This window comes from Etheostoma spectabile, unplaced genomic scaffold (genome assembly GCF_008692095.1).
Source record: "Etheostoma spectabile isolate EspeVRDwgs_2016 unplaced genomic scaffold, UIUC_Espe_1.0 scaffold431, whole genome shotgun sequence".
NCBI classification, from domain to species: Eukaryota; Metazoa; Chordata; class Actinopteri; order Perciformes; family Percidae; genus Etheostoma; species Etheostoma spectabile.
Window position 1 is genome coordinate 256649 of NW_022605607.1, and position 9649 is coordinate 266297.

The window sequence follows — 9649 nt, forward strand, 5'->3', positions numbered from 1 at the left end:
GGATGCCAGACAGGAAGAGTCAGCACATGCAGAAAGAGGGCTTACCACACAGAGGACACAGGCATCCAGTGTCACAAAGGCCACAGTCACATTCAAAGTCCCAACCTTTATTCCAACACACAGATCCACAGGGACAACATCCACTGCAGCTCGAATGTTAGCAGCCAATAATCAGCCTCATTACCAGAGGTTTCCCTCCGTATTTGGGGGTTCGAAGGGTTTGAAGGGTTCGAAGGGTTTCAAGGGGTTGAAGGATCTTCCCTCAAGTGATCAATGTGACGTTACTTAAATTTAAAAAAAAAGCTATTTCACATCAGACCCACAAAGAATCATGTGAAACCTCCACTTTAAATCTTGTGTTTACCAGAGATGTTCACAAGTCATTCAGCGTGAAGAAGCCTGAAAAAATGACTAATGGACTAAAGAAATCTTAAAAATGAGATTAGTCGACCACAAACACACACACGCACACACACACACACGCGCACACAGCCACAGACATGCACACATGCGCAAACAGACACACACGCGCACACAGACACACCAAACACACCAAACACACACACAGTCACAGACATGCACACACGCGCACACAGACACACATTCTCACTTGAGGGACGCCCTCTCGTCTCTCTGGTGAGGGACGTGTCTCATGGTGAGGGACGTTCCTCTCGTCTCTCTGTGAGGGACGTCTCCCCTCGTCTCTCTGTGAGGGACTGCTCTCACACTCGTCTCACTGTGAGGACGCTCCTCTCGTCTGCTAGTGAGGGACGCTCCTCTCGTCTCTCGTGTGAGGACGCTTCCTCTCGTCTCTCTGTGAGGGACGTTCCTCTCGTCTCTCTGTGAGGGACGCGGGGGGACGTTCCTCTCGTCTCTCTGTGAGGGACGTCTCTCTCGTCTCATGTGAGGGACGTTCCTCTCGTCTCTCTGTGAGGGACGCTCCTCTCGTTCTCTCACGGTGAGGGACGTTCCTCTCGTCTCTCTGTGAGGGACGTTCCTCTCGTCTCTCTGTGAGGGACGTTCCTCTCATGTCTCTCTGTGAGGGACGCTCCTCTTCTGTCTCTGTGAGGACGTTCTCTCGTCTCTCTTGAGGGACGTCGCTCCTCTCGTCTCTCGTGAGGACGTTCCGTCTCTCTGTAGGTCTTCCTTTCTCTTGTGAGGGACGCTCCTCTCTTCTCTCGGTGAGGGACGTGTCTCTCGTCTCTCGGTGAGAGACGCTCCCCCCCGAGCTGCCCGTGTCCTACCTAACCAGTAGCCAGTTAAATTTAAATGCCACTGGCTTAACTTTCACGTGCAAAATCACACAAACCCTCTTTAACATAAACCTAATCTGTGTGTGTGTGTGTGTGTGTGTGTGTGTCTATTCGGTGTGGGTTTTGTGTGTGTGTGTGTGTGTGTGAGTGTGTGTTCAGAGTGTGTGTGTGTGTGTGTGTTCAGAGTGTGTGTGTGTGTGTGTGTGTGTTCAGTGAGTGTGTTGTGTGTGGTGTGTGTGTGTGTGTGTGTGTGTGTTCGAGTGTGTGTGTGTGTGTGTGTTCAGAGTGAGTGTGTGTGTGTGTGTGTGTGTGTGTTCTGTACGTTGAGCCTCCGTTAACAGTTTGCTTGATTCTATTGACTTGAATGTTTATAACTAGTCACCTTGGTGTTACTATTGCCATCGGGGGGGCAGTAGCTCAGTCTGTTGGGGACTCCCCCCCCCCCCCCCCCCACCACTCTGTCATCTCTCCATTAACATGTATAGGACCTGAGCATGTGTGTGTAGTTCAGGCCTGTGTGTAGTGTGTGTAATAACAACAGAGTGTAAATTATAATTTGTGTGTAAATTAATCCCTTGTGGGATTGATAAAGTATTTATTATTATTACATTATTATTACGTTATTATTAAATGGGATGCACCGATGTATGAAAGTACCAATTAGATAAATCTACTTGTCGAAGGAGCCTTTTGGGATTGAACCCCCGCCTCTAGCAACCTGTTGCTACCGGAACCTTCTCCACATTCTTCTGTTTACTTTCAAACGGCCTTGGCCCGGCCCTGGTATGAGCAACGTGTGTGTTTCCCCCTGCACGCATCCTCCTGTCGTTTAAAGCGGGGGCGGGGGGGTGGGGGGGGGGGTCATTGAGAGGCAGAGATAAAGGGAGGGGGGTGGGAGGGGAAGGGTTTCAGTCCCCTGAAAACCAGGCAGCGCAGGTAACCGGCAACCAGCAGCTCACGTTTCAAAGGCTGACAAGGAGTTGCAAGAAGTACAGTGTGAGTGTGAGAGTGTGTGTGTGTGTGTGGTGTGTGCATGTCTGTGGCTGTGTGTGTTGTGTTGTGTGTGTGGTGTGTGTGTGGCTGTGTTGTGTTCGGTGTGTTGTGTCTGTGTGCGCGTGTGTGTGTGTCTGTTTGCGCGTGTGTGATGTCTGTGGCTGTGTTGTGTTCGGTGTGTGTGTGTCTGTGTGCGCGTGTGTGTGTGTCTGTTTGTGTGTGTTCTGTTGGCGTGTGTGCATGTCTGTGGCTGTGTGTTGTGTGTGTGTGTGTGTGTGTGTGGCTGTTTGTTGGTGTTTCGTGTGCGCGTGTGTGCATGTCTGTGTCTGTGTTTGTGTGTGTGTGTGTGGCTGTGTTGTGTTCGGTGTGTGTGTGTCTGTTTCGCATGTGGCATTGTCTGTGGCTGTGTGTTTGTGTGTGTTGTGTGTGTGTGTGTGTGTGTGTGTGTGTGGCTGTGTTGTGTTCGGTGTGTGTGTGTCTGTGTCGCGTGTGTGTCTGTGTGCGCGTGTGTCATGTCTGTGACTGTGGTGTGTGTTTGGGTGTTTGGTGTGTCTGTGTGCGCGTGTGTGTCTGTTTGCGCATGTGTGCATGTCTGTGGCTGTGTGCGCGTGTGTGTGTGTGGGGCGGTGTGTGTTGTGGTCGACTAATCTCATTTTAAGATTTCTTTAGTAGTCCATTAGTCATTTTTCAGGCTTCTTCACGCTGAATGACTTGTGAACATCTCTGGTAAACACAAGATTTAAAGTGGAGGTTTCACATGATTCTTTGTGGGTCTGATGTGAAATAGCTTTTTTTTAAATTTAAGTAACGTCACATTGATCACTTGAGGGAAGATCCTTCAACCCCTTGAAACCCTTCGAACCCTTCAAACCCTTCGAACCCCCAAATACGGAGGGAAACCTCTGGTAATGAGGCTGATTATTGGCTGCTAACATTCGAGCTGCAGTGGATGTTGTCCCTGTGGATCTGTGTGTTGGAATAAAGGTTGGGACTTTGAATGTGACTGTGGCCTTTGTGACACTGGATGCCTGTGTCCTCTGTGTGGTAAGCCTCTCTTTCTGCATGTGCTGACTCTTCCTGTCTGGCATCCCTCCCCCCCCCCCCCCCCCCACAGGCCGTGTGTCTCTGACCGGGGCGCCTCTCTGCTGGTGGATCAGCTGACCCTGGAGGACGAGGGCTGGTTCGAATGTCGCATCCTGCTTCTGGACAGCCAAAAAGACGACTTCAGAAACGAGACGCACATGGACCTTCCTCTCCATCACGGTGCAGCTCTGCGGGGTTTTGGGGACTGGAGCAGCTTCTCTCGCTGGCGCGTCCCGTTTAGCACAACCACAGCACGGGGCCTGGCCCGGACTCCGAAGGCCCTGGCGAGCTGCAGGGTTCCAGCAGCCAATCAGGGCTTGTGTGATCACTTCTTGTAAAATACAAAGCTTTATCGTCCTTGAACGTGTGCATGCGGTCCTGTGAGTGCAAACGTCAGCGAAAATGCACAACAGATGAAAATAAATATAAAGAGACTGTATAATGTATAAAAAGAGTCAGAAGATTGTAAGAAAAAAAAGAGAAATTTGATAAGAAAATGTCAAATTGACTATTTTCCTATATCAATGTTCTTTATATTCCCCAAAATACATGATTGATTCCAACGCTCTTTGCCAAGTACAAATCTCTACTTTCATTAATTTTGGGTCTATATATTTTATAGCATTGTAAAACAAAGTGAAGTGTTTTGAAATAGTGTTGAGTAAAAGTTGACATATTCCAGTCTGTGATTATCATCAACATCCATTCCTTTAATTAATAGTCTAAATAATTCCTAATTTCTGCTTTTCTAACTCAAACATTAGGTATAATTTCCTATAAATGAGGTTTATTGACCATAAATTCCAAAAATAACTGTAAAACTAAAGTTAGTAAGTTAGTGTTACGTAGTGTTGAAAACGTCAAAAAAAGGGATAAACATTGGAAAAAAAAGGACAAAAATGTAAGAAAAGTTGAAAGTGTTGATTTTCAGTTTTGACGGGAAGACAAGACGAGGGTCGAGAAAGACGGGATCAGGACAGTGGATGTCTGGCTTGTGTGGGCTGAAGATTAAGGTTAAATGCTTAAATCAGTCATTTAAAACACCTACTAGCCCCCCCCCCCCCTTCTGTCTCTCTTCTCTCTCACACACACACACCACAACACACACACACACACACACACACCACACACACACACACACACACACAAAACCTAGTTATGCCATTGAGAGTGTGAAGTAGGAATTTGATAAGAGTACACTACAGTGAATGAAAGGCCTACATGTGAAGCATCAGGTAACAGATGAATGTAATATTATATATATATATATATATTTATATATATATATATAATATATATATATATATATTAGTGTGTGTGTAGTATACATCAGTGCATGTATGTCTGTCGAATGAATGCATTGTTATCTAAGAATATGTTAAGATCCCAAAACCAAACTTGATACAGAGCCTTGTGCATATTCTATCCAAAGGGTGCACACAGTTATATTTCAGCACGGTATAAACCTAAATTCCTCCCTTCCTGCCGACTTTACCGAGGACAACGAGAGATAAACGGCGTCAACGGACTGTTTCAACCGAATATCTCCGGTCCAGCTCAGCCAAAGACCCCAAAAACACAGAATCCTTTGGCATGTTTGGTGTCATTTTTGACAAAAAAAAAAAAGAATCTGTCCAGAAAGACCTGGCAGACTGTCCGGTACAATCATAGGTAACACAGCGGTGAAGTATAAAACACATAAATACATTATTGAACACATTAATAAGAAGTTTTTTTAAGTATAGACATGTCCATCACCACACAGAGGACGAGAAAAAAATAAGTAATGCTTATCTAATTTGGACTTTTATTTTGAAAACTATATATTTGATGCTCCACACAGAGGACAGGAAACTGCTCACTAGGTCTGGAGATCATGTTGGATGGCCAATAATATGAATAATAGTTAATGCTATCTAATTTTAGACTTTTATTTTGAAAAACTAATATTTTAATGCACCACACAGAGGACAGGAAACTGCTCACTAGGTCTGGGATCGGGTGGATGGTCAAAAAATTAATAATATTTAATGTGCATCTAATGTTAATGTACTTTATTTTGAAAAATGAAACGGTCAATGCTCTGATTGTCTCTACGTCCCATTTAAATATGAAATGTCCCCTTCCAGCTCCACCCTGTTCATCAAGACCCGCCTACCTTCGTGGAGGTCCTGCTCGGAGACTCGCTGACGCTCAGCTGCGGCGCCCACGGCAACCCTCGGCACAACTGTGTTTGGCATAAAGACGAGAGCCGAATTGAGAAACATGAAAAAATAAAAGTGAGATGGATGAACAGATGGCATTTGCAGTAATTTAATCAAATGCTTCCTTTGATTAGCATTTTCCGTGCGAGTTGTAGCTTTGTGTCCTTTTGTTCTTTGTGTCCGTGACTTCTGTCTTCTCTCTCTTGCTCTCTCCTCGTCACCTTGCACCCGTTTAGGTGCTCAACGGCACCCTGTCGGTGGCCGCCGTCACGAGGAATTTCTCGGGAGTGTACAAGTGTCACGTGTCCAACTCCGAGGGGAACCTGACCCACTCCATGCAGCTGCAGGTCAAAGTGCGGTGTGAACCGTCAGTCATCCCTGCCGGCTCTTCTACACAGCACTGTGGAGTAAACGTCCGGCTACACCACAGATGCATTCTGGGATACAGTAACGAGAGCTGTTTAAACCAGCTGATCCATGCTTACACCTCATCATCTCTCACCAGGGTGTCTCTGACCAATCAGTCCCAAAACGTCCCCGTTAGAGAGGAGACGCCCTCAATATGTCTTTAATAATCTCTCCAACCATTCCCTTGTGATCTTGTGAGTTTTGCCGTCTCTCTGGTGGGTTTGTTGTCATTTTTCAGCCTGATGACGCCTTGCTCCAGGGACAGTGGCAGCTCTTTGGATCTCATATTGAGAGTTGACAGCAAATGCAAGTAGCACACTAGAGATGGACTCTAGACCTGTTATCTGCTCCTTGTGAGTGGGATAACGAGGGAAACACCTGCGCATGGAATCAGCTGAGCAGCCAGTTGTCCCAATACTATGGTCCCTTTAAGAAGTGGGAGGCACACATACAACACACACTGTTGTAATTCTTACACCGTCATCCACCCCTTGGATGTAGATATCCTCAAATTAAAGCTGCAGTTAAAGCACATCCTGTTTGGTGTATGAGCCAAAAAGATTGGAATTGTGTTGATGTCCCAATATTTATGGACTCGTATGTCATCCACTACAACACCTTGTCCACGTTATCGACATCATTAACCCTCGTGTTGTCTTCTGACGACAGGCTATTTGTGTTTTGTTTTCTGAGTCAAAACCTTTTTTTTTAATTCAAGTTTTGGTCATTTAAAAAAAAAAAAATTGTCACTTTTGCGATTTCTTTGTCGATTGTTTTCGATCTGCGCTTTTATTTTGACGTCTGCTTTTTCAACACTCTTTTTTCCACGTTTCTTCACCAATTGTTTTTTTTTAAATGCTATAAAATTGAATAAAAACACCTAAATTCAATGAAAGTAGGGAACTGAGGACTTATTTTACTCGTGAAGAGTGTTGCGTGGGACCTCACTTCATTTTTGGGGCCGATATTTCTATCCTCAGGCCGAGCCCTCGGTCAAGCATTAGTGTATTAATCATTACTTACTTATCATTACTTTAATCTTACTTTAATCATTACTTAATCATTACTTATTAGCCTAATTGGGTGGGGAGAAAGCTAGGCTCCCCAGATGTGTCTCTTCTTCAGTGTCTCCGTTACGTTGTCGGCGAGTGGACAGTATTAATTAGGCGATCGAGACCGGAACCACATAGTCTCGATGTGGCTCCAGGTCTTTGGTTATGTTGCTCCCTGGTCTCTACCCACACTATTCAAGTCGAGGGAGTCGGTCGAGTTTTTTTAAACGTTTCTTCATTCGGATCCATTTGCGATCTGAAGACATCCGATCTGTCCTCACTAAGATAATCCTGAACAGATTTCTGTAGTTCAAACAACTCGACTTAATATCGGTTATAACGGCTCACGTATTAAAACATTGTCGGGTTTAGAGCGGCCGGATAGCTCAGTGGTAGAGCTGCGCGTCCATTTACAGAGGATTACTCCTCATATAAAGTAGATATAAAGTATATATAAGATATATAAAGTTCCCCATGCCAGTCTCTAGGTATGATGAAGGGTATGTGATGATACAGATGCAGGACGGGTTTTATTCTTCTTTTAATCAACTTTAGCACGGGTGTGTAACTATGCGAGCCACTGTATGTTTTCTATCCAGAATAAAGTCTCTTCTGGTCCCCGTTCTCCTCAAACAGCTTTGGGATTTATCTGTGCTGCCACATCGGTTCAGAGTCTGTACTGCCCCCTGCAGTCCACCCGCGCTGTTGCAACCAACCAACATCTTCACAACTGACTCAATCACTTTATAAACACAACATTAACATCATGATGTGTTGGTTTTCTGCCAACATGTCAAAGTAGTATAAATTCTGTTAATAACAGTATTCATCTCTGTATTTATTCAGTACATATCCATGTCCTGCACTCCTGCTGCACTTCTGCTTAGACCTAAACTGCTTTTGTTGCCTTGTACCTGTGTAATGACAATAAAGTTGAATCTAATCTAATTATAAAAGGACCCCCGATCATCATCATTCCCCTGAGGACACCACTCTCAACATGTCCAGGATGCAGTTCTGCAGTGTCAGGCTGACGCCTACCCCTCCAACCTCACGTACGAGTGGCTGAAACAAGGACAGAACGTCTACCATATTGAGTGAGTATTTAAAGTAAACACATTCATCAGTCCAAGATACTCAATATGCTGTTCTTCTTTTCTGTCGACTCTAAAACATCACAACAAGTTCTCAAAACATCCTCTGTATATAATCAGTTCAAATTAGATTCACTAGCATGGACCACGCCACAAGCGATATGTTGGTTTAAAGATTTAATGGACATTATGAATGTGCCGATGTATGAATGAATGTGGATGTTGTTTTGGTGCTGGTCTGGGAGGTGCGTGATGACCGGGTGGAGGAGACTCAGAGTGGGGGTTCCCTCTCGGAACAGTTTCAGGCCCCCAGATGGTCCTAGATAGACGAGAGCACGGGATGAACAGGAAGGGAGGAGAGGGAAGATGGAGGGATGAGAGAGGAGGGAACGGGAGGGTGGGTCAACCAATAGCGATAACAAGGCTGCTGCGTAGCACGGTGTAATAAAGGTTTGACCGGTGATTAGAGGTGTGGTTTGGGTTTGGCCCGCTCCCGAACCTAAGTCAACATATTAACTACATTTATTCACAAGACTGTTGTACAGGACGTTTTTTAGAGATGGTCCGATACCTTATTTGCTTTCCAAAACTGATTCGATCTGGACTCACAGCTTAACTAAGGTAGTGGTTTTGAGCTGGAACAGAGCAGCTTGCAGCCAGGCCGATCTACTGTATCTGTGTTGTTTGTTGTGTGTTGTGTGTTTCCCTTTAATTTGAGCACCAAAGTAATCGCTAAATCAAAGGTAACAGTGGTGTTGTCTACGTGATAGATCGCAGGTACACACGTAGCTATATAAGAAGCTCCAGGATTTCCATATTCCCATTTAGAAAATGACATGTAACAACATACCGTCTTTTATTTTTTCATAATTTTGAATTAGAGATGGTCTCAATAGATTTTTTTGCTTCCCCATACTGATTCGATACCTGAATCTTGTGCATCGGCCGATACCGAGTACTGGTCCGATACCAGTGTGTCATAATGTTATTATGTTTTAACAGCTGTGTACTACATCCCTGTATGGATGTGACATGGTTTCTATCTTTTGTCTGTCTGGCTGGGTTAAACTCTTTGTGCTACATGAACAAACAAACAATGAACACACGAACTTTCTTTTATCATCCAGTTGACAGTCACTTATAACTATAACTATAAATAACTACTTTAACGTAGTTTTATTTTAGGCTTTATACGTGGAATGGGATTGGTGCATAATCTCCAGTACTCCGCGATACCAGCGTTTTAGGCGTATCGGAGGCGATACGATCCTGGTATCACATGGCGCTCTCTCAAATTACACACACAATATGCTGAGACGTAAGAGTGTGTCGCAGTGACAGAAAAAACCACATAGGAAAGATGGGAAGGAGGGAGACACAATGAAAACACACAGTAAGAATGATGTCTGCAGCTTACAAATAAGACATGTAGAAACAGACACACAAACACACAGACAGATAAGAGCATTGACAGCGAGACACGACATGAGACATATGGGACCAAACCATGCACTAATAGAAGCAAGAAGGCTACAGCACAAGTCTACAGCATGGATTCAAGG

General features: G+C 44.7%; 1 protein-coding gene across 2 annotated transcripts in view; it reads right to left on the minus strand.

The window, feature by feature from the left end:
* igsf9b (immunoglobulin superfamily, member 9b) overlaps positions 1–9649 on the minus strand; it is a 101907-nt gene that overhangs the window by 43642 nt on the left and 48616 nt on the right. The window lies entirely within an intron of this gene.